The 24,714-nt window shown below is 34.8% G+C and overlaps 1 protein-coding gene across 1 annotated transcript in view; it reads left to right on the top strand.

The window, feature by feature from the left end:
• Positions 1-10,929: 10,929 nt before the first annotated feature.
• The window catches only part of LOC118200866 (glyoxylate reductase/hydroxypyruvate reductase-like), an 83,970-nt gene continuing 70,185 nt past the window's right edge, over positions 10,930-24,714 (top strand). Inside the window, exon 1 of the mRNA XM_085820038.1 lies at positions 10,930-11,109. The gene's annotated coding sequence lies outside the window, so the exon portion shown is untranslated. The remainder of the gene's footprint in view (positions 11,110-24,714) is intronic.

Consider the following 24,714-nt stretch of genomic DNA (forward strand, 5'->3'; position numbering starts at 1 on the left):
ACTACTATCATCTTTATTCAGTTCGGTTTCAGTTTTCTTTAATATCTTGGACACTCCGGTCCTCAATACCTTTCGTTTCGATTTCAGTTTAGCAATAAGATCTTCCATATTATATAAAAATAGAAAATACAGGCTTACCTTGGATGTCTTCGCATAAAATGATATCCAAAATTAAAAAACACAAACTTCTAAATTGGCCAAAGGTTCTCGGCACCGATGCACCATATTGCGAAAGGTGGTTCTAATTCTAAATGAAGTGAAATGCTTCAACAATCTACAAAAATAATCATTTTATTTACAAAGCAACTTTGATTGCATCGAAGGTTCACTGCTAACTAACTACGTCGCAAACTAAAAACTAACATTCCTTTTCAGAAGCGAAGCGCCCTCTAACGGCGATATATAAATCATTTGGGGGATTTTTCCACAAATACTTATTGAGAAAATCGAAGAAAACAAAAAAATTTGTCTTCGAGGGAACTAAAATCATTAAACCTCGTTTCAAATTCAGTTGTTAAATTTGCAATATTTTCTGCGTATTTTTGATACGAACAAGTATCATCTAAACTTGATTTGTTCATACTGCACGTCGGGAAGTGCGTCAAATCTTCATTTTTAAGTTGTTTTTCCCAAAGAACTAGTTGACATTTGAATGCTTTAATTATGTCAAACATGTTCGTAATGATATGATCTTTTCCTTGTAACGATAAATTTAAATCGGTTAAGTGTTTGGTTATATCAACCAAGAAAGATAAATCTTGTATCCATATTGGATCGTAAAACAAACTTACGTCTTGATTTTCGTTTTTAAAAACTGACATATTTCTTCTTTCAAATTCCAGAATTGTTTGAGAATCTTGGAGCAAGATAACCAACGTACCTCGGTATAGTAGGACAAACCCGAATATTCATTATCTAACTCACTTAAGAAAGCAGTGAATTGACGTTGATTTAAACCTCGAGATCTTATAAAATTTATAACTTTTTTTATATATGACAAAACATTCTCCATATTTATTACTTTCGTACATAGAACTTCTTGATGTATAATACAATGCATATGATGAATGTTTGAACCGTGAATTTCACTAAATTTTTTTCTTAGTGATGCTACGAAGCCCCTGTTTTTCCCGGTCATTGATGGAGCACCATCTGTAGCTACAGAAGTTAATTTTGCCAAAGGTAGATTGTATTTCTGCAGAAGTCCAAAAACACAAGTAAATATATCTTCTCCTGTGGTAGTACCAGGCATCGGTATTAGTTCCAGTAATTCCTCAAAAATGTTAAAATTCTTGTCACAAGAACGAAGAAACACTGCTAATTGAGCTTTGCCACTAATGTCCGTGCTCTCGTCACAGGCAATGGAGAAACTTTCGAAACTAGATGATTTTTGCTTTGATCTGATCACTTAAATTCGCGGCTAAATCAGTAACTCTTTCCGCAACTGTATTTCGAGACAATGAAATTGATTGAAAAGCCTTCATATTTCCAGGACAAACAATTTCTCCAGCTTTCATTAGGCATTCCTTGATGAAATCACCGTCAGTAAAAGGCTTCGAATGTTTAGCTATCAACTCGGACAAGACGTAGCTTGCATGTACTGCCGCTTCACTTTCTTGCAATACTTTACTAAACATGGACTGTTGCTTTTTCACTCCTAACTTGAGCTCTTTCAACTTTTCTTCTCTCATTAATCCTTCGTAATTGTTATATTTCGATTTGTGTTGTTCGTAATAACGTTTAACATTATATAACTTTGGTACATTAATAGTATTATTACATACCAAGCAGATTATTTTATCTTTTATTTCACAGCAAAAATATTCTAATTCCCATTTTACTTGGAATATTCTATGTTCGTCAGCGATTTTTCGTTTAATTTTACTACCACTTGGCTTTGATATAGACATACTGAATACAAAGGGCTTGAAAAACACGGTTAACGTTAAAAAATTAACAAAAAATTATTCTTTCCACAAGAGATAAATCAAAATGCTGAAATATTTCTTCAAAAATATTCTAACAATATCACAAAATGTCAAACGTTTATCAAAAATCAATTCAAAACAGAGAAACTAATTCTATCTCACAGCGAAATCGCTACGAATCAATCACAGCATTAAGTAAACAAACAGTTCGCTAGAACTACAGCTACTACTGACATGAGTTGTTTGTTCTCGGCTTTTATAAGCTTTATAATTAATTTTCACGTGTTCCCCAAAAGCCGAAGGTAGCTGAACGCAAGCTACTCACACGCATTTGTAATTTAAGTAGTGTGTGTGTCAGCTCGCTGTGAGTAATCTAACAACACTGAATAAATTATAGTTAATTACTTAGCAGTAAGCATTTCATTTTTTTCTTCGTCGATATGTTATTTTATTATTATATATTATTATTTGACGATATATTGGCCGGGCCGCAAAAATATTTGTTGTGGGACGCATGCGGCCCGCGGGCCGCGAGTTTGACACCCTTGCTGTACCACATAAAAGCTTTTAACATTGTTGTAAAAATCGCAACTTTTCCACTTGTTTTAAATTTATTGTTTTTAAAGTTTATTGATAATTATAAAAAAACTAATACTGGAAATTAGAAGAAGGTGCTTCTTTTTGCGATCTGGAAAAGAGAGTGTTGAGTGCGATTTATAAAAGTTAAAAACGTATTCATCGTAGGTTTCCTGAGTACGGAGCAAGAGCAACAAAATTGATTTATTTATGATAATAAATTGTAACACGTACTATAAGTTCCAAAGAACTTAACTTTGTTCATTACCATAAAAATTAACTGTTAAGCTTGATATCTGTTGTGAATTATTCCCACCAGAATATCGAACTATCAAATAAACGAACATAGAATTAAAACTCTTTTTTTTAATTTTTTCTCCCTCACTTACTTGGAGTGCTTAAATTGAAATATACAAACACAAATCCAAATAACTTATATATATAAGTTCCAAAGAACTTAACTTTGTTCATTACCATAAAAATTAACTGTTAAGCTTGATATCTGTTGTGAATTATTCCCACCAGAATATCGAACTATCAAATAAACGAACATAGAATTAAAACTCTTTTTTTTAATTTTTTCTCCCTCACTTACTTGGAGTGCTTAAATTGAAATATACAAACACAAATCTACCAGCAATCTCTAAGCTTCTTTTAGCAAAGGAAATAAATGTAACAGATTGAATCTAATTCGACAAGACACTACAAGACTGCCTAGCCCGCAATAGAAATTCAAATAAGCCTTTACCAAAACAAGATCTAACCCCTTCAGTCTAAAAGTATTTCCAGCAAGACCTTAGCTTCGCCAACAGACTGTTTTCTTCAGTCAGCAAACAGTGAAATGCAGGCCAACCTCTTACAATCTCGTCCGCAAACCTCTAAATTTTATAATAAAAGTGATTTCCACTCAAATCCACATAAATATGTACGAGCGAACGTTGTGGCGAAAAGGGGCAGGAAGGAAAGAAGTAAATTAAAATAACATTTCGTTAGAAAAACGTAAGCATAAATGCATAAAATCACATCAATTAAAAAATGCAAAATCCTCGATAATTTACTTTAAAAATATTCTTCTGTTTAAAAACTATCTTGCATTTCAAAAATAAATAAGAGATATCTAGCTTCGGGCTTTTGAAAAGTCTAATAGTGGTTCCTCTTGAATATTTCCGAATTCTAGAATGTGGCTCTTATTGACATGATGTTTGGCCATCCTTGCTATAAATGCAGCGTTTCTGCAATTTTTTTATTAAACAGTCGCTTTTCACATGGTTTTATTTAACTTATTTTCTTTAATTGTTTGAGTGTGAGCTGGATATTAATTTTGACCCCTTCGTATCAATCCGGTTGATACTCGATACGTTTCATACATATCATAATATGCATTTTCTGTGATAATACAAAAATTCCGCAAGAACAGTTTCTAAATTCGAGGTGGTTATTTTTACTTTCTTGTACGAAGTAAAGGAAGTATTGTCATCTCGAAAAATTTTGGGTATCGGTCTTTCAATGAAAATACCCATTTTGACCACTCTCGATTCCATTTAAACCAGATTTACGCGTTACATCTGTACGTATGGACAGAATAAAGGAATCTTTTTCCCAAAGGATTTCAAGTGCATTCAGAAGAGACCTTTTTTTCGTGCTCATATTCGCAATAGGATTACGTCATTCAAAATTATATGGCTCTAGGTACCGTTGTTTTATCACAATGCTAGAAACATACATACATTTATGCAGATTCTTCATTATTTAATTTCTTCAAATATAATACAGGGCGATAGTATTTGGTGGCAATGATTTGAAAAGTGACACAGCTTTTTAAAGTTTTCAACGCAAAACGAAAACAATAGTCCTTCAGGGATAAAGTCCCTTTGGCCTAAAAATTGTTCCTTTTAGGACTGCAAAACTCACTAATAAAAAAAAAAAAAATTGTCCTAGAGCTTTCCTGACAAAAGATGAATGTATCTCGCATAACTCAAAAACGAGTTGCCTCAGAACGTTGAAATTTTGTATACGGGTCTGCTACAACACTTAGAGGTGCACATACGTTTTTGGTTGCAATCGGCAACACCAAAAGTATATAAATATGTACAGTGGGGGGGGATGGGACAGTTCTATATCTCTCGTTCTACTGGGCCGATTGACGAAATTCAAATTGCGTTTTTCATGTCTCGAAAGCGCGACTTATATATATATTAGATTTATATATAGCTCTATTCTAACATAGTTATTTTGACACAAAATCGGACTTTTTCTAAAATAACATATAATTTTTTTCCATATTTCTATTCTACGACTCAAATTATGCCAAAATATGAATTTTGTAAAATTTGGTGCGAAATTAGCGAAGAAATTCACAAATTTATGTTGGCGCTTTTTTTCAGGTTGCGCCAAAAATAGTTCACTTGGCGAACTTCTTAATATATGGCAACCTATTTTCCTTGTCAGTGAGAGAAAAAAAAATCCCAACGTTCTTTCTTTCAAATAATGTTCTTTATATTATATTTTTGGTACTATTCGGTTTCGAGGGCCGTAAAAAATCGCCAAACTATTGTTGATGCCAATGCTGCCAAAAATAATTGCGTTAGCTCTAATAATTGCGGCAAGAAAGGAAGTATAATAGTAAATAACTAAGATTGATGTTTTAATTTAGATGAAAGGTTATTTCATATAATAATTTATTATTATTATAATTTATATGAAAAAGGCTAAGCATGACTGAATGGAAGGATAAGAGTAAATAACTATTTCAATCATTATTATAATTTATATAAAACTTGCTAAACATAACTGAATGGATGCCTGCATCGCTATTTCGTTACCGACTTATCGCTAAAGCATAATTTCATCTCGTTGGTTGTTCAAACGTAATTTTCTATAATGAATGATGCCTTTTCTTTGAAAACATTCTCGGTAAAGTGCAAAATCGCTCACTTAGTTGTTTGCCGCTTTTTACAAGGGTAAAAACAATTGTATTTTTGTCCATTTTCTTTTACTTTTTAAGTGAAAATAAGTCGATGTGTACATAGATAAAGTCAAGGGTGTGCGCAGTGCCATTTTTGTGCAATTCTGGGATTTTTTTTTAAGTGAAAATGGGTCGATGTGCACATGGATACCGAGTATGTGCAATTCTTAAAAACGCGTCAAGCAGTGGGTGATTCTGCACTTTACCCAAAAATCTATTGCCGAGTTTTCGTTATGGGCAATTCCCAAATTTTTAATCCATAGGATATCAAAAAAGGATTTAAAGTCAAAAAAGGATTTAAAAATTAAACTAGTATTTCAACGGCGTCTTAAGAAATATAGAACTATATAAATCAACTATATAACTTACGCAATCTGAAATCAGCTCGTACGCTAGATTTGGCGCGCTGTTAAATGGGCACGTTTGCTAGATTTGGCGCTTTTGCGCGTACACTTTCGCTGCAATTTTTTACGGCCCTCGGAACCGAAAAGTACCATATTTTTTTGTTATTTAAAATTTTTTTTTTTCTTTTTCGAATTTCATTTTAATATATTCAGTTTTCAGATGCATCGTAGTCTGGGACACAATGTATTCTTCCGAAAGAACCCAATTCAAATAAATAAAATAAAATCCTGGAAAATTTATATTAATAAATATATTTTAAATGCTCATTTCGAATGAAAAAATAGTAAATTTGAAGAGACAATGCAACACAAACAATTAAAATAAAAGTCTAAAAATTACCTAAAATAATAACTATGACAAAAAAATTATAAAGAAAACTATTTGAAAAAAATAAACGATGCGCCTTATATTTAAACTACGCAGTTCGAATGGGTAAATAGAAATTTTTAAAACAGTTATTCGAAAGAAACCATGCAACTTAAACAAGTAAAATGAAATTCGAAAAAGAAAAAATTACCTAAAATAATAACAATTATAATTAAAAATATAATATAAAGAACATTATTTCAAAGAAGGAACGATTGCAACTTTATTTCCGCTTACGCACGATGTAAAAATTGAAGTGAAAATAGGTTGCCACATATTAAGAAGTTGGCCAAGGGAATTTTTTTGGCGCAAACTGGAAAAAAAAAAAAAAAAAAGTGCCAACATAAATTGTTGAATTTCTCCGTAAATTTCGCACCAAATTTTACAAAATTTAATATCTAAGCATAATTTGAGTCGTAGAATCGAAATACATAAAATAATTGGTATGTTATTCCAAAAAAGTCCGATTTTGTGTCAAAATATCTATGTTAGAATAATGCTATATATAAATCTAATATATATCCTAAGTCGCGTTTTCGAGACATGAAGAACGCAATTTGAATTTCGTCAATCGGCCCTGTAGAACGGGAGGTATAAAACTGTCCCTCTCCCCCCTTTTTTTTTTCCGCATTGTAGATATATATTTCACTCTCTAAACCGGTTCGGTGAGCTAAGATTTTTTATTCTTATTTGTTGGTAAACTGTGTATTTTTTGCTTTTAAAGTGATTGAATTATATTGTTCTTATGTTCAGGTTAAGGCTTTTATGCCTTTAGTTAATCTGCATGCAACAATTATAGAATTATCAAGAATTTAACAGTTAAGTTCACTAAGCCTAAAGACGCCGCCATTTGTTTACGAGGGCTATCCAGAAAGTAGATTACGTTTTGGAATAAAAAAATAAACAAAGTATAGGAAACAAATTTTATTATATACAGATGAAAGCCACACTCAAATACTACTTTTCTACATAGTCACCATACAAATTAAGGCATTTATCGTAGCGATGTACGAGCTTGGAAATTCCTTCGTCGAAAAATTCGGCCGCCTGCGCCTTCAACCACTTCGTTACCTCTTCTTGCAGCTGTGCGTCGTCATCAAAACGCTGCATAGCCAGCCACTTCTTCATTGCTGGGAATAGGTGGAAGTCGCTCGGTGCCAGGTCGGGACTGTACGGCGGATGAGGAAACAACTCCCACTTAAAAGATTCAAGAACTTTACGAGTGACATTTGCCGTGTGGGGCCGGGCGTTGTCGTGAATCAACAAGATCTTAGAGCTCAACATTCCTCTGCGCTTGTTTTGAATTGCTCTTCTGAGTTTTTGGAGAGTTTGGCAATACCTTTGAGAGTTTATTGTAGTGCCTCTTTCCAGGAAGTCCACCAAAATTACACCTTTTCTGTCCCAAAAAGCAGTCGCCATCATCTTCCTTGCCGACACTGTTTGCATGCATTTCTTGGGTTTTTGGGGAGAACTTGTGTGCCCCCACTGCATTGATTGCAATTTCGTTTCACAGTTCACATGTTTCACCCATGTTTCGTCACCAGTAACGATGCGATCGAGTAAAGAGTCACCATCCTTATGGTAAGCGTCCAAAAAGTTCAACGCTGCAGCCATTCGCTGATTTTTGTGGTCCTCTGTCAAGATTTTTGGAATCCATCTTGCACAAAACTTGTGGTAACCAAGCTTTTCGCTGATGATTTCGTGCAACAAACTTCGCGAAATTTGTGGAAAACTCAAAGAAAGTTCCGTTATTGTGAAATTTCGATTTTCACGGACTTTAGCATCGACTTTTTCGAGAAGTTCGGCGGTCACTATGCTGGGTCTCCCACTTCGATCTTCGTCGTGAACATTGGTTCGGCCATTTTGAAATCTTATGACCCACTGACGCACTCCACCTTCAGTGATAATGTTGTCCCCATACACTTCACGAAGCTGCCGATAGATTTCTATCGGTTTACAGTTTTTTGCAGTCAGAAACCTTATTACTGAGCGCACCTCGCAGCTCGCGGGATTTTCAATTAACGCAGACATTTCAAACCGTCACAGTATCTGAACGGAGCACAGCACGAACCTCTCAATAGCACGGCTAGATGCAGACTGAGCTGCGCAACGCTCTGACCCCAAGATGGCCGCGCTAGCCCCGCCCCTAGCGGACACAGACGGAAACGTAATCTACTTCCTGGATGGCCCTCGTATATTTGAAACATAGTAGCATAGTAAATTCAGTTTCTACACCAACTTCAAGGTCTTTTTGCCGAGTGGGGCCAAAAATTTTGTGCACCGAAAAATTTGTCTTTCTGCCTGATTTTAATTGTACATTTGTTTTTAGCGATTTTTAACTCTATTTGTTTTTTAGGTTTTTTTGTATTTTACAGTTTTTAATGAAGATGCTTTGAGATTTTATGTACATTTTCTTGCCGCGACGTTGATTGAATGAGGAATATATCTCTAATGAAATTTGAGAAAATAACTTTAAATGAAATGCAGCAAAAAAAATGTGCATAGTTTAATAGGCCGTACAAGAAAGTCATGTGGTATCCAGATCAGATTTTTTCATTTAGAGTTTATTTAAGTCTAATTATCACCGAATTTTCATCTCTATACCATCGGACTTAAGCTAGAAATAGTCTTTCAAATCTATCTTTTCTGAACTTTTATATAACTTAGTTCCTTTTTTTAGTGCGGGTTAACTTTTAAAATTTACTTATGATCCCCTTTTTACGATCCTGTTATCTTGAATTTTTTTTGCACAAGCATGTTTGAAATAACAATACGATATTACACAGGGATATTTTCAAATCTTCATATGAATATTTTCTTATTAGGGTTGAATATTTCTCATAAATCCTCTTTCAACATTCAACTTAATCAACGCAGAAATTTTAGTTTTGCATCGTCTGATAGAAAGAGAAAGCGTCGCTCAAATCTTAATGTTTTTCGGAATTTCTGAGGTAATTTGCCAAAATCTCCCGGAATTTAAAACTTGTCCGATCTTTTAAACTATGATGCAGTTGTCAATAGCAACGGGTTTTTATAATCAATAGTTTAATCATTTATCTTTTGTGCTCCGAGATTTTAAGTGATGAAGTTTAGTTTATTTGGTTTATGTAATTACAGCAAAGTTTCGAGTGCTATCTGCCCTCAAAGGGGAGGGATGCTTCGTGGAGGAATTTCTCAGGAAAACTGGTTCGTATACACGTTACACATCGGGAAAACCACGGAAACGCCCATGCAAGCAGCCCGTTCGTAAGATTCGAACTTCGGACTGAACTACCAGTGTTCAGCGACTTTACCGCTCGGCCGCTAGTGGGCTCTTAAGTGATCACCTGGAAACTTAAATCTATTAAAAACTGAAATGAATTGAAGATAAATTTCAGATGTATTAGAAGGAATAATTTTATTATGTTCAGAGGCAATGATTTTCCATCTTTGTTAGTTTTCGTCATTCTTCAGACTAAAATGTATAAAACAAAATATAAAGAAAACGTTTTCAAATTTCAGTCTTAATCAAATGCGCTCTGGAGAGTAAAAAAAAAAAAAAAAAAGAAAAAGAAAAAAAAAAAAAAAGAAATACAGTATTTTAGCTATCAAAATATTCTCGGTTTTCTGTGACTTAATGTGAAATTGTGGGGCTCCCATGTATGAATTTTATGAGGATGTTACTAAAATTTCAAAGGACAATAGAATTTATTGTATAAAAATGTCATACATGAGAATGATTACAGTCAGTTCTCTTAATTTTCGGTTTTAACAGTTTTGGTTTGAAGTCAACCATTATTTTCAGCCACGTGGTTTTAATTTTTAGTCACATGTGATCAAAAATATTAGATAAGTTAAAAAAATTATTTTTTACATTTTAATAAATTTGTCTAAAACCGTATAATTAAAAAAAAATTTCCACATAGTTTATTGTTGTTCATAAATTATTGTACATGTAAATTATATGATAAATGATATATTGCTAAAATTGATATAAATTGGTATTTTTCTTTGTTTTTGAACAACATTAAATTCATTAGCATGTATGAAAAAAGGATCAAAATCGATATTCTAAATAAATATATTTTTACATTTTTACTCATTTAAATTCAGTAATGCGTTTTGCTTTAATCAGAAAATTTCAGTATTACTGTCAGAATACATAAATTACGACTATCACGTCGGTATAGCTGCATTAGGCATAGACGAAGAGACATGCGAACCCTCACGTACGCCAGGTAAAAACCGATACAGTCATTTGCCTTATAGTGAACCTTTCCCAAGTGGGGTCAAAACGAAATAAAGAAACCGTATAGCAGTCAGGAGGGGAAATTTTCCAGACACAATAGATATGACCTTTTCTTCTTCTTCTTTTTTTTTTTTTTTTTTTACTTTTTAATGCGATTTGGGCTGAAGTGTTATTACCATTCTAATGATTGCTTTCAATGAATTTACAAGTATTACGCCATTTTCACAAACTACATTTCACAAATTACGCAGGAATATTGATTTTTTCGTCATGCACTTGGTTCCGTTAGAACCATGAAAATTTCGTCATCATTTGCGGTCCTATGAGGGTAAGCTGGCGCGAAAATTGCGTAAGAAAATCCCTAATATTCCCTTGAAGGGAAAAAAGTATCCCTATTCTTTTGCGAAATGCTCCTTCTGATTTGCTTTATTTGTTATTTTTTCCCTCATCTTCAACAGGACATAACTGCTATCGCGCAGACGTGCGCATAACTTCGTTGACCGCCAAATGGTCTTGAGTAACATTGACTATCTTTTGCAAAGTTGAAGGCTGCATTCATTAAGTTGCTGATATGAGCCGACCCAGGTTTTCGTCACTAGGCCTGACGTTCCGAAAGAAGGCATAGATTTATTAAGAAAAACGTAAGTGAAATGTTTGACACTTTCCTTAATTAAGTAGTTATGTTTTAAATTGTAACACGGTGACTGATATGACAAGAGATTTTACTTAATCATCGTCGGTACCGCGGGGAAACCACGAATCTGCATTATTGCCACTTGCATTTTCCATGGATTTTTTTAGGCCGTTTTTGATGTCTCACAATATTCTAAAAAGAGAAATGCATATAAAAGAATTGTTGCGGAAAAGTTATGTTTTTAACCCAAGCCAAACATTTCCTAAATCTAGGATTTTTGCAGTTTCGTTTGTTTAGGGTTGTGTAAATGATATATGAAATGCACTTTTTTGCAACACTTTAAACAATGATATTTAACTTGTTTTAAAAATATATTTTAAAATTATTTAACCAGAAAGATTTATTTAGTTATTTATTTACACAGTTTTTATTTAATTTGTTTTCTCTCTTTGTCTTTTTCTTCCCTTTATCGAGTCGAATCTTGAAAATAATTTTTGACCTTTTTCTACCGAGATAATTTTCATGACATTGTTCAAACGTACGTTTTGCAATTACAATATTCTGCAGAAACGTATTTCGAAATTTGGATATTTGCTTCATGTGATGTTGAATTTGTCAAAGAAATCCTTATTAAAGGATCAAAGGCGTTATTGCCGAATTTAAACTTTTGCCCATGGAATAGACTGAAAAATAGTTTTTAAAATGAAGATTTTTGGAATTTGTAATATAATTTGTCAAAGTTTTGTAGTTTTTTTAAAAAGAACTTTCGCTTTTTTTATTTTAACTGTTATGCAGTTGTTAACAATAATGGGTTCTTACATCAAAAGATATAAGTTATTCATTACTAGAAGGCGATGATTTTAAGCGATACTGAAATTGGGTTACTAAAAGTCAAATACAAATTAAAATGAATATTCGAACAGCAGATTAGAGTAAATAATTTTCCTACCGTCGGATTTCCTTTCTTTATTACTTTTGGAATTAACTATTAATTATAAAATAAAATATGTAAAAAAACTTTTTAAATTTCACGATTTTATTTAAATGCATTAAAAAGTATAAAAATAACGCTATCGTCAGCTATAATCATCTTGACTATGTGTTACTACAAATAAAATGACTGGGACTTTAAAACACGAAATTTTTTAAGAAATTAACAGAATCTTGATGCACAACAGAAGTGATAGCATAGAGATAATAAGTAAGCTAAATATAATCTCTAAATAATTTTTATCAAGAGCTTTTATATTAAATACCAAGGTTATACGTAAAGATTAGCAAGCTTATAAAATACTTTATATATTTAAAGATTGTAAAATGAGGTAATGACACATATAAGATTGCTCACGTAAACCTTCTTTGCAGTGGGCGTAGCTAGGGTGGGGCAAGAGGGGACATCTGTCCAAGGGGCGACAAATTGATGCTACGAATTTTTTTTTATGAAATGTTTTCCATTTTTGGCACACAGAAAGGTGCGCAAATTCTTCAGTTGTCCCCGGGCGCTGGAAACTCTAGTTACGCCACTGTTTCTTTGATAATTTTGCGTTAAAAATCAGCTATTGTGAAAAGACCCACGATTTTGTTTTTAGTTCTACTTGCCTAAAAATATTATGGTACCTTTAAAAAAATGCTTTACACTTTCACCTTTTTATAACGTTTACTAAAACCATATAATTAATAAAAAATTTTTTAAAGTATTTTTAGTTATAACTATGGAAAACGGTTTGGAGAGTTTAGCTTTTGAAAGCACTCTTAATTTTTAGAGAAGCTATTTTATAAGGTATTCGTTTGCAATGAATCCTAGTAGATCTATAAAAATCCATGCCTCGTATGCAGTTGTTGAGCAATGCGGCTTTGAATTGCGCAGCTCGATTTATATGTCTTTTTTTTTTTTTTTTTTTTTTTTTCTCTCTCTTTTTAAATCTTTACACTGGAAAATTTTGCGTATATTTGTAGCGGTCTGACTAATAGAATATTGGAAGTACTGAAAAAAAAAAAGAAAAAAAATGCTTAGAATGCGTTGCTAGGATGTATTGAAAAGATTAAATATGGTTTGATTTATTTAATTATGGCATAGAAAACTAGGGCTCTCTGCCAAAGGGGAGAGATGCCTTCGTGGAGGACTTTCTAAGGGAAACTGGCTCGTATACACGTTACACATGAGGAAGGCCACGAAAACGCCCATGCAGCCAGCCCGTTCGCCGGATTCGAACCTCCGACCGAACTACCAGTGTTCAGCGACTTGACCGCTCAGCCGCAGTGGGCTCTGAAAAGATTAAGTATGCGTATTATGCTAGGTGTGTCAATGAATGGAGTAAAAGGCATGAAATATTAATCTATTTTATTAGGCATTGCTTATCGTAAAATGCACACATATGTATCCCTAAAAACACAATTTTTGTGGTTCCAGGGACCGACTAAGAATTACATGGATCTCAGTGCTTATGATAGTTAAGCTAACAATATCTCATATTTCAATATGAAAAATAGGTTTTTTCATGCACATTCTTCTCTTTATTAATAAAATCTGCATAGAGCCTGAAAAACTGCGAGTCATAAAATCATGTCTTTTCACAATCAAATTAAGATAATTTAACCTAGTTACGCCCTGTGTCTTCTCAATTTATTTTTACAAATTTTTGTTTAAAAATCAAAGCAGTTTGTTTCATCAGTTATGAAAAATGTAGGAAAAGCAAATAAAAGAAGGACAGCAAGCGAAATATAGAGTGCATTTTATGGACTGCACAGCTGCGCCATGCGAAAAATAACGATGGATTGGATTGGATTATTCATCTTTGGAATACTCTATCTGCACATTATTTATAAAAGAATATATGTCATCAAGTAGGATACCAAAAAATCTTCTACGTTTAAAATTAATTTATGTTTTAATTTTATAAATGCTAGTCCAGACGTCTGCTTTCCATCGTTATAACATTTACAGGGTTTCACATTATGTAACATGATGATGTTAATGGCAGACTGAAAATTCATGTGCCATTGATCCCACACCATTAGATGGTGCCGTGCTCGAGCGATATGGACGACGGAATGGCACAGGGTCGTGTTCTCAAATGAGTCGCGTTTCTGTTTCTCCAATGATACTCGCTGCCTACGAATGTGATGTCGATGTGGAGACAGATCCAATCCGGCAGCAATTGTGGAACACTCCACCGTGCGACATGCGGCATCATGGTTTGGGATGCAATTGCATACGATTCCAGGTCACCTGTATTTCGTATCCAGAGCACTATGACGGCCCAACGATGATGTGCTGCGGCCGGTGACACTTCCTTACCTTCAAGGTGACACTCCCTTACCCTGTGCCCTTTATCAGCAGGATTACGCCCGACCACACACTGCTCTCTTGAGGCAGCATGCTCTGCAAAGTGTGCAGATGCTTCCCTGGCCAGCGTTCTCTCCTGATTTCTCACCGATCGAACACTTTTGGGATGTGATTGGACGTCATTTGCAGACCCTACCATTGCCGCATTCAAAGACGAACTGTGGCAAATGGTTGACAGGGAATGGAGAGCCATTCCTCAGGACACCCATATGTAGTCTGTACCTAGACGTCCTGCTTTGTGTATCGCCATCCAAGTTGGTCCTACGGCCTACTGAGCAGACGCTGTTCTCGTTCTGTATTATGCTTATCATTTCGAAATTAAAATCACGTATTGTTCGTTGCTGTCTCTGTCTGTTTGCGGAGTTTCATCATTTTCTGGCCACTCCTTCGTGGTGTTGCATTTCCAATTTAGGGTAGGGTATTTCGTTATTGTTGCAATAATGCACACATATTATTCGATAGTTATGTTAGCGGCAAAGCTTCCCCTTCTGATTCTGAATGTCAAATTTATTCGTAGATTTTGTGACAGCGCGGGAGAGTGGCATTCGTAACTCTTGTACTGTTCAAGGTTTAGCTGTAATTTTTATTCTAGGATTACGTCTGTGTCATTCTGTTATTATATAACATTAAAATGTTACTACTGTTGTTCTACGTTAATATATAAAACTAACACTATTTCTACCGTTATTTATATTTAAAACTCTTTTCTTGTTACCATGCGATCTGATTTAAAAATAAAGGTGTGGGCATGAACGTTTATCAGTATGAAAGCAATACTTTCATTCAACATTATCTTATAAATACTTCTTGAAGTCCTTTGAAATTCTAGGTAAAGACTAAAATACTCAGAGATCAAAGATCAATAGTAAGAAATAAAAACCATTTATGCCAGTTATCTCTTCTTACGAATTCAATTTATTGTAAGATTAGAAGCCTTATCACTGTTTGGCAACGTTTTAAAATAAATAAGTAATAAAAATAAGTCTCGAAGGTAGCTGTAACATTTCCTACTTTCGAATGTTTCAAGAAGAAATTCCAGTAAACTCTTAAAAACAAAAATTATAAATTCTTATTGAAGAAATAAAAGTAAATAAAACGAATTCGTTCCCGATTCGATCGTGGTTATAAAACTGTGGAAAAAATTTCCGTTGAAAGTGTTCAAAATATTCTTTTTACAAACTAGTGTGAGATTCAATTGGCTTGTTAAATTTTTTGGGGAAAGTAATATGTGAATATTGTTTGGTATAAACTTTCTGTCTTTCGTACAAATTTTCTTCCAATACGAAATCGTAATCAACTTTCTTCCGTATTAATGCCATCTTATCCAAAAATTTAAAAACAAAGGTTTGGCATTAAAAAATTTGTCTTGTTGAATTTTGATATCATGTTCATAGCCAATGCATTCTACGTTCTTTTACAGTAAGTAGTATGCAGCATTCGTTTATGTTGAACTACTATATGAAAAAAAATACATTTTTACAAAATTAATTTATACAAACACATGTATTTTTCATATTTACCTTTTATTCATTAATATTTCCTTTCGGCTGATTACAATTTTGAATTGATAGTTTCAGTCATTGCTTCTCTTAACGTATACCAGGTTTTAACATTTGTTTCGAAAATGTTGTTTTTAAGATTTTATATGTAAGTTAAACGAGAAACTGACTGTGAATTTGTTGAAACTATTAGGGCCGTTATGTGTTATATTTTTCAGATATTTTCAGATTCTTTATCAGCCGTTCTTAAATAATCATTTTTCAGATTTTTAGGCTAAATAGTTTTCAGCTTCATAGATTGGTGCTCCAAATTAAGAACAAACGACAACGGTTGTCCACAAAGGATTCAATAAGAAACGGTTATCTTCAAAGTGAGGATATTCAGCGAATGGATTTGCATGGATTTATATCTCCAGATCTCCAAACTCAACTGAACATGACTGGATGTATTTGAAAGGACAAATGCAACTTGGCAACCGCCTTCGGAAATCATTCGGATGCTGAGAAATTTTTGGTTCAGAAATTGTTTTAGTTGCCACAGAGACTCATTAAATATCGCGTTAACAACAGAACGACTTAGTGTGCAACGTTTGTGATTAGAGGCGACCACACCCCGTACAAGCTCCATGTTAAGTACCATACTGCAGTGTCAGTTTTGGGCATTTCTGCTGTTATGAGCATTACTTAAGATAATAAGTGGGTACTTTTTCTGCTGTATGGTATAAATTGCTGACTTAGATTGCTGGTGCATTCATAGCAAATTTCATTAAATTCTGCTCCGTAAATCTTGAAATATTTGAGGAGCTTTAAGAATCCCCTTCCCCCAAAAAAATTTAAGACGTACTTTAATGAACTTTTGCTTGATGAAATGATGTGGGACGAATAAAATATATTTATCTGCCAGTTTCTTTTAGAAAGTCGTCCACGAAGGCATCCCTCTCCTTAGCCAGATAGTCCTAGTGTGCTTTGTCATAATTAAATGAACCAAACCAATCCTAAGCGTCGTGTCAGCTTTTACTGAGTGTAATAAGGCCTTTTATAGCAGTTTCTATTTTAAGTGTCCAACATTCTGAGCTCTTTATACCTCACGTATCAGAATAGAGTGGTTGAATTAAGTATACAGCTATGTGTAGTTGCTATAGTCATGTGAAGCTCCATATGTGGCCATTGAGTTGACATATATACAGTCATGTAAAGCTCCATATGTGGCCAGTGAGTTGCCATATTTAAAGTCATCTAAAGCTCCATATGTTACTAATCATTTTTGCTTTGCATATAATATGTGATTAATGAAATTCATATATTACCAACAATATACGAAAAGCAGATATTCTATGAAATGTTTAGGCAATGTATAGAATACCTGGCGTTTCGGGGTGAAGTATGTAATGTCCGAATAATTTAATATTATACAAACGTTCCCTAGGCATTTTATACAATACCTAGGTATTATATAGTTTGACAAATGCTATTTAGGCAGTGCATGAAAGGAGAGTCATAAAAAGATTTTTATTGAAAGGAAGTATATGAAAATGGTAGAAATACAAAATAAAGTATAGAACATTCTTATTGAGAAAAACAAGATAATAGTCCCGTGGTTCCATCTTAGTAGTCATTTTGCTCTTTTTTCACATTGTTTACTAGTTTTTTGTAAGTAGTTTCGGTTAGAAAAACACTGTTCTTTGCAGCTTTGGCACCCATTTTAAACAGTTCATGAAATCGTCGATGCAAATCAACATGTCATGATACCTTTTCGGACACTATGTACCTAGGTGTTCGTTCAGAACAGTACGGGCTGCTGCAATCTCTTTGAATCAAAGAAGAGTTTTTGCTAAAGGAATTTAAAGTAGTGTATTTTGTTACTTTCGAACAAAGAGTGAAATGCAAATGGTCTGAAGCAAGCTTGGAAAGAGACAAGCCTTGCCACATGACATATCTAAATAATTCCATACCTTAACATCCAGTTTTCGACATCCTTTATATTGCTTAGACATTCTCTATATGCCTACTTTCATACATTACCGGTAATACATATAATGTGAAGATTAGTGAAAGTCAGTAGAGGGGAAAAAAGGATTAGGAATGGGTTGAAACGTTAATTTTCTTGAATCTAAAACTGGATTCTAAACACTCTAAAATCTTTCGAATCTCGACTCCTACATAATAATAATATATATTTACACAATATCAAAGTTTTTTAATAAAGTAAAGCTTGAAATCTACATTTAATTGAAAATAAATTTAAGGATACAGTTTAAAATTTATTTATGTTTATTAAAAAATAGAAAGAAAAGCATAATTTAAACTGTTGAAACTGAAGGCTAGTTATTCTCTACAAAAGTTTAAAAAAATTGAGTAACAGTTAATGTTTTTACAATTTTCCGGAATTTTTTTAAATTAAAGCAAACAAAAGTTAAGAACTTTTTCAAAAAAAAAAAACAAAAAAAAAAAAAACTTGTTTATTTAAATATACTTTTCGTATGACTCTACTAGGTTGATATTGGTGAACAAGGTAGCACTGAAATCGCAATGATCGCACTTTTTTATGATTTATTTTTATTTATTTTTTAACGAAAGCTTTCATGAGACTCATAAAATTAATATTTCTAACGTTTCCAGATAACATTTTTGACACTTTTTATGGTTAGACTGCGAAAGATTCGAATAATAAAAAACGCGTGAAGGTTCGCGATTTCAAATCTTGAACTTTTTTCGATATTTTGAGATTCAAGTACTCGAATATTTTAAAATAAATACTTTAACTCATAGTACAAACTAATTACATTTTGCGTTCTTTTATACACTGCTCGAGCTTTGAATCACAATTCAGACATTTGGCAGTATCGAGTCCTGGTCAAGACTATCTAATTAGTAATCTCTTTTAAGCAATACATGGTAATCTACACTGCTAGCGATTAAAATTGCAACACCATGAAGGAAAGCAAATACAAAAATGCTATTTATTTTGCGTATCCAATATGGCATGAATGTTTGTAAGCAGTCTGGGGATTTACAGGGGTGCGAAATTAGTAGAAACATCTCCCAGCCCTGGTAGCTAAAGCGGCCCTTACCCGGTTAGGTATGGAGTCGAACTGGGCTTGGATGACAGAAACGGGCAACTCATTTCATACTGCTTCAAGTATGTACCACACTTCATTAACCGTATTAGTTGGAAAGGCGCAGCGGGCCAGTATCTCAGCAACCCATGACCAGATGTTTTCAATGGGTGACAGATCTGGAGACTATTCAGGCCAGGGCAGCAATCGAATACTCTGTGTATCTGAAATTCACCATTAGCTAAGAAAAGTATAAAGCCGTTATATTTCCAAAGCCTTCTCAAAAGATTACACGCCTGCCCAGATTTTCTATAGAAGGTAAGAAAATAAAAAATTACTGATAGCATCATATTCCTTGGCCTAATCATTGACAAGAAATTAAATTGGATTGAACATTCAAAATTCATTAGAAATATAACCTCCAAAATTGCAAACAACATCTGAAAATTGAAAGGATTAAACTGGGAACTAAGCCCATACATTTAAAAAACTCTCTTTAATATAGTTATTGAAAAACCTGTATTATATGGGGCAGAGATCTGGGTCCAACATCTTGTAGGGTTTATATTTATTTTAACTAACATTTATTTTAAGTTTAAACTATCTTTCCTGTCAAGCCTTACTTTCCCCTGGAACTGCCAATGCCAGAATAGGTAAATTTGAGTAGAACGCGCAAGCATTCAAATTATCAGCGGAAGTAGTATGATTTAAACAGAAGGAAACAAGTTCGGTGAGAGAGTTATTCTTACTTCGCGAGCGCGGAGGTAGAAATCGAGAATTAAAGAACCCCGCGTTGCGGCCTATGTGCTTGGCGGGAAGTAGTTGCAATTGTTCCAGTGAGCTTCAAGTCTGCTGAATTAGCTGCGGTATTTGTAAAACGCGGTGAGTTAGTTATTTTAGAGAGCCTCGTAGTTAGAATATTGTCTTTACTTTCTTTTCAGGTTTTTATTTTTATTTGACTGCCTAGTTGGCACAGTTGTAAGCGTCAAGAGGACGCAATTGTAATTTAGTACGTTGAATAAAAAGGGACTTAAACCCTTTATAAGACTCTGTGGTTTATACAAGCTTTCACAGTCACCTCTAGGTTGCGTGCTAATTAGAGGCGCGCAACGTTATATTGGCGCCCGAACACTTATCGAACTGAAATGGCCGAAAACTGGATGGAAGCCGCGTGACAACACCAAGAAATGACAACGCAGTTAGAAGGATTTGGATACCTGGTCCAGACTTTGAGAGCATCAATCAAGCCAAACGTCTATTTCGACGGAAAAAATTCGGTGTCCGTATTTTTAGAAGGTATAGAAAACCACTTTCAGCTCTATCCTGTGCCTGAAAGACAAAAAGTTGCTATCGCCACATCAGCACTAAGAGGACAGGCCGTGCTATGGTGGAAAAATATAGGCAAATTTCTTCTAGGTGAATTTGGAAGCTCGACGTATACATTTGAAAATTTCAAAAAATCGTTAGTAAAGGCCTTCCCCATAGTGAAAGATCGCGCACGGCTGGAAGCCGAGCTATATAGTTTCTATCAACGGGATACAGCACAATTGACGGACTTTATTTTACGAAAAATCAAGCTAACGGATATGCTGTATGGCAAGAAACCCGATGCGGAGATTATTGAAATAATATTACCAAGATTGTTACCCGCTGTTCAAGACTACTTTGAAATTAGAAACCCAACTACATTGCAAGAACTTTTCGAATTGGCGGTGAAGTTTCAAAATCGCAGAATCGCGGAAAGAGCGAGAGGGGAAACATATTCTCAAAGTACCAGAAGGAAGGAGGAAACAAAAAATGGAAATCGCTCATATGGGGGAAAGAAATATCAAGCTAACGCATCGAAACTCGAAGGTCAAGGCCCAAAAAGAAAATTTGAAAATAAGCATCCGCGTACCCAGAAGACACAGATTGAAAGGAAAGCTTTAAACGACTATAGGGGCCTGTGAAAGGGAGGGTCCAGACCCCGGAAGTTTTAGAAAAACCCTCAAATAGACATCTAAATACAGTCATCGTAAAAAACTCACAGCTACCAATTATACAAGTCCTGGTTGGCGATGTACCAGTAGAAGCCCTCATCGATACAGGGGCAGAAGGAAATTTCATGAGTGAAAAGTTCTTCAAAAAGAATTTTTTTAGGATACGACTCTTTAAAACCAGAAATACGGAAATTATAGCGGCGCAAGGAAAAACATGTCACTGCATCGGGAAAGTATCATTAAACATACAGGTAAAAGAGGAAAATCTCAAAGTATTAATTTTTGTGGTGAAACACCTCCAACACTCTCTTATTTTAGGTATGGACTTTTTAAGGGCCGCGAGGGCCAAATTAAATTTTCAAGATAGTTCCGTGGTGCTGGAGATGGACCAGAGGGTGGTGGAACCGGTGGAGACACCTGAATTGGACCTTAGCCATTTGAATGACCAGGAAAGTAAAGCAATACAGCAAGTGGTGAGTAATTTTTCTCATTTGTTTTCAGAAAAACCGGGAAACTGTCAGATCGTGACTCACAAGATTCAATTAAATGCCGGAAAACCTTGTAGGACTAAACCTTACCGCTATGACAAACAAAAAGACGTAATCATCGAAGAACATATTCAGGAGATGTTAAAGAATAAAATAATAACGCCCATAAATAGTGAATACGCGAGTCCAGTCGTACTATGTAGGAAAAAGAACGAGTTTCCTCCTTCGGATAAAAGGGCTTGGAGGTTTGCTATCGATTATAGAAAACTAAATAGCATAACTAAATTCCCAGTTTACCCTTTGCCGGTTATAGACGAGATCATTAGACAGATCAAATCGACGAGATATATGTCTACTTTGGACTTAACGTCTGGCTACTATCAAATAGCTATGAGACCCGAAGATATACATAAAACCGCGTTTATAACAAAATCGGGCACTTATGCATTTTTACACATGCCTTTTGGGTTGTGTGGGGCCCCATCAACATTCCAGAGAGCTATGGACATTGTTCTAAAGCCTGTCCTAGGAAAATCAACTTTAATTTATCTAGATGATATAATTATAACGAGTAGTACGTTGGAACAACACGTTAATGACCTCGAACAAGTTTTTAAATTATTAAAAGAGGCCGGTCTTACAATTAACGCCTCAAAATGCAAGTTCGCAACTAAAGAACTTAAATATCTCGGTTATAAAATTTCGCTAAAGGGTATAGAAACGCAAGATTCAAAAATAAAAGCTATTAAGAATTTCCCACCGCCCAACACCGCCAAGAAACTTTCGTCTTTCCTTGGACTATGTTCTTACTATCGATCTTTCATAAAAGATTTCGCTAATATTGTTGAACCACTCTTAGTAATCAAAAGAAAAAAGAGTAAATTTACGTGGACAGCGGAAGCTAACACGGCTTTTGAAAGATTAAAAGAAGCGCTTATTAATGCCCCTGTTTTAAAATTCCCTGAGGGGGGACGAAAACCTGGAAATTGCGGCAGATACATCAGACTATGCGGTGGGTGCGGTTCTTATGCAAAATAACCATCGGCTGGCATTTTTTAGTAAAACATTGAATCAAACACAAAGGAATTATACAGCTACAGAAAGAGAAACATTAGCCGTATTAATGGCTGTACACAAATTTCGAGTTTATTTCGGCAAATCGCCAGTAACAGTCTTTTCGGATCATGCGGCTGTTGGTAGACTTTACTCGGGAAAAAACCTAACGCCCAGGTTAATAAGATGGGCTTTAAAACTCCAAGAATATAATATCACAATAAAATATAAACCGGGTAAGGAAAACAATGTAGCTGACGCACTTTCTCGTATAAAACTGGACGATGAAGGTAATGAACTTAAATGCGCTGTGTTGACTTCAAAAATTTTAGATTCTAGAGATACGGTTATTACTGAACTGAAAGCTGATCCTGAATTTGGAAATATCTATGCTTATTTGAAAGACCCCGAAAGCTTTGAGCATACAGATATCGATGCGATAAGAAATAGAGCAAAAAACTATGAAATAATAGATAATTTATTATTCTATACGAAAACAACGAACGAAAATCTTGAGTATAAGCCAGTCATCCCAGCCTCGCTTCGATTAAGCATTTTGAAGGAGTTGCACGAAAAAAAAAACAGCGGGCCACCTCGGGGTCAGAAAGACTATAAAAAGGGTACGCGAGGCGGTATATTTCCCGCAATTATACAAAATAGTAACGGCGTATGTCAGGTCCTGCAATCAATGTCAGTTAATAAATGATATTAATTACAGCCCGGCCGGGTACTTAAATAGCATTCGCGCTACATTTCCGAATGAAATTTTAGGCATAGATCTCCTTGGTCCCTTCCCCCAGAGCGAGTTAAATAAAAATCGTTTTCTTTTAGTAACAGTAGATCATTTTTCAAAATGGATAGAAATTGTTCCACTTAAACGCGCGTCAGCCAAAACAGTCGCAGATGCATTCTTACACAGATACATTTTAAAATACGGTGCACCGATAAAAGTCATTAGCGATAACGGAAAACAATTCATTAGTCAAATATTTGAAAACATATGCAATGGACTTGATATACGCCATATCAAAATGGTTCCGTATAGACCACAGGCTAACATAGCAGAAAGAGTTAATAAAAACATTGTAAAAATAATTCGCAGTTACGTTAGCACACATCACAAGCGCTGGGATGGCTACATAAATGAATTAGCTTATGCTTTAAGAACGGCACATCATGATACTACGGGAAAAACTCCAGCAGAATTATTTTTAGGCAGAAAGTTAATTACGCCTTTAGATAAATTATTCTTTGTGCAACAAAGAGAGCAGGAATTCAAACAAAAGGACGTGCAAAAGCTAATTGATGAGGCGCTTAAAACCTCGGATACGGCAAGAAATAGACAAAAGTTATATTACGATAGAAAACGCCGTGAAGCAGATTTTAAAGTTGGGGATAAAGTATTGAAACGGAAATTTTCTTTATCAAGTGCCCCAGACAATTTTATGGCAAAGGTAGCTCCAAAGTTTGAAGGCCCCTATGTAATTCAGGAAATCAAAGGAGTAGTCTTATATCTTAAAAACGAGAGAGGGGAAATCTGTAAAGCAAGTCCCGACCAGGTGAAAAAATACTATAATCCAAATGATTTTGAAATCCTTAAAAGTTTCTTGCAGGACTCAAGTCTAAACGAAATAGAAGGGCCAGAGACTGCAACAACTATTCCACTACCCAAGAAACGGAGAACTGAAGAGAGACCTAGCACTTCTACAACCCGGACGTCGGTATCAAAAAGAAAAAATGAGTTTCAAACTCCGGCGTTTAAGAAAAACAAAAATACAGATGAACCGGGTAAAGAAACCGTGGTAAAGACGAAAACACCACCTACAAAAGATGGCAGGAGAAATTACACATCAAAGAGAACGCGCACACGGCCACAGAGTCAGGTGCCAGCAAGGCCGCCGTTCCGGAAACTGAAACGCCAACAGGAGGCACAGAAGTACGAGGAACAGAAGAAATTCAAGGACTCCAGACCGGAGGCCGTCAAGACCAGCCGTCCCAGGCAGAAACGCAAAGGCCAACAACCAGACGATTACTCCGTCAAGAGGCCAGCATGTAGAGGACGCAAAAGAAAGATCAACGGGGACGACACGCGGAGATCAACAAGGAGAAGATTGACATCCATGACACCTCTAACTTGGGATCAATTTTGTCAAAAACGGATGACGGAGTTTCAAGCATCGAAAACTCAAAG

This window comes from Stegodyphus dumicola, chromosome 7 (genome assembly GCF_044657685.1).
Source record: "Stegodyphus dumicola isolate Sdum_Otavi_A_Nest chromosome 7, ASM4465768v1".
Classification (NCBI taxonomy): domain Eukaryota; kingdom Metazoa; phylum Arthropoda; class Arachnida; order Araneae; family Eresidae; genus Stegodyphus; species Stegodyphus dumicola.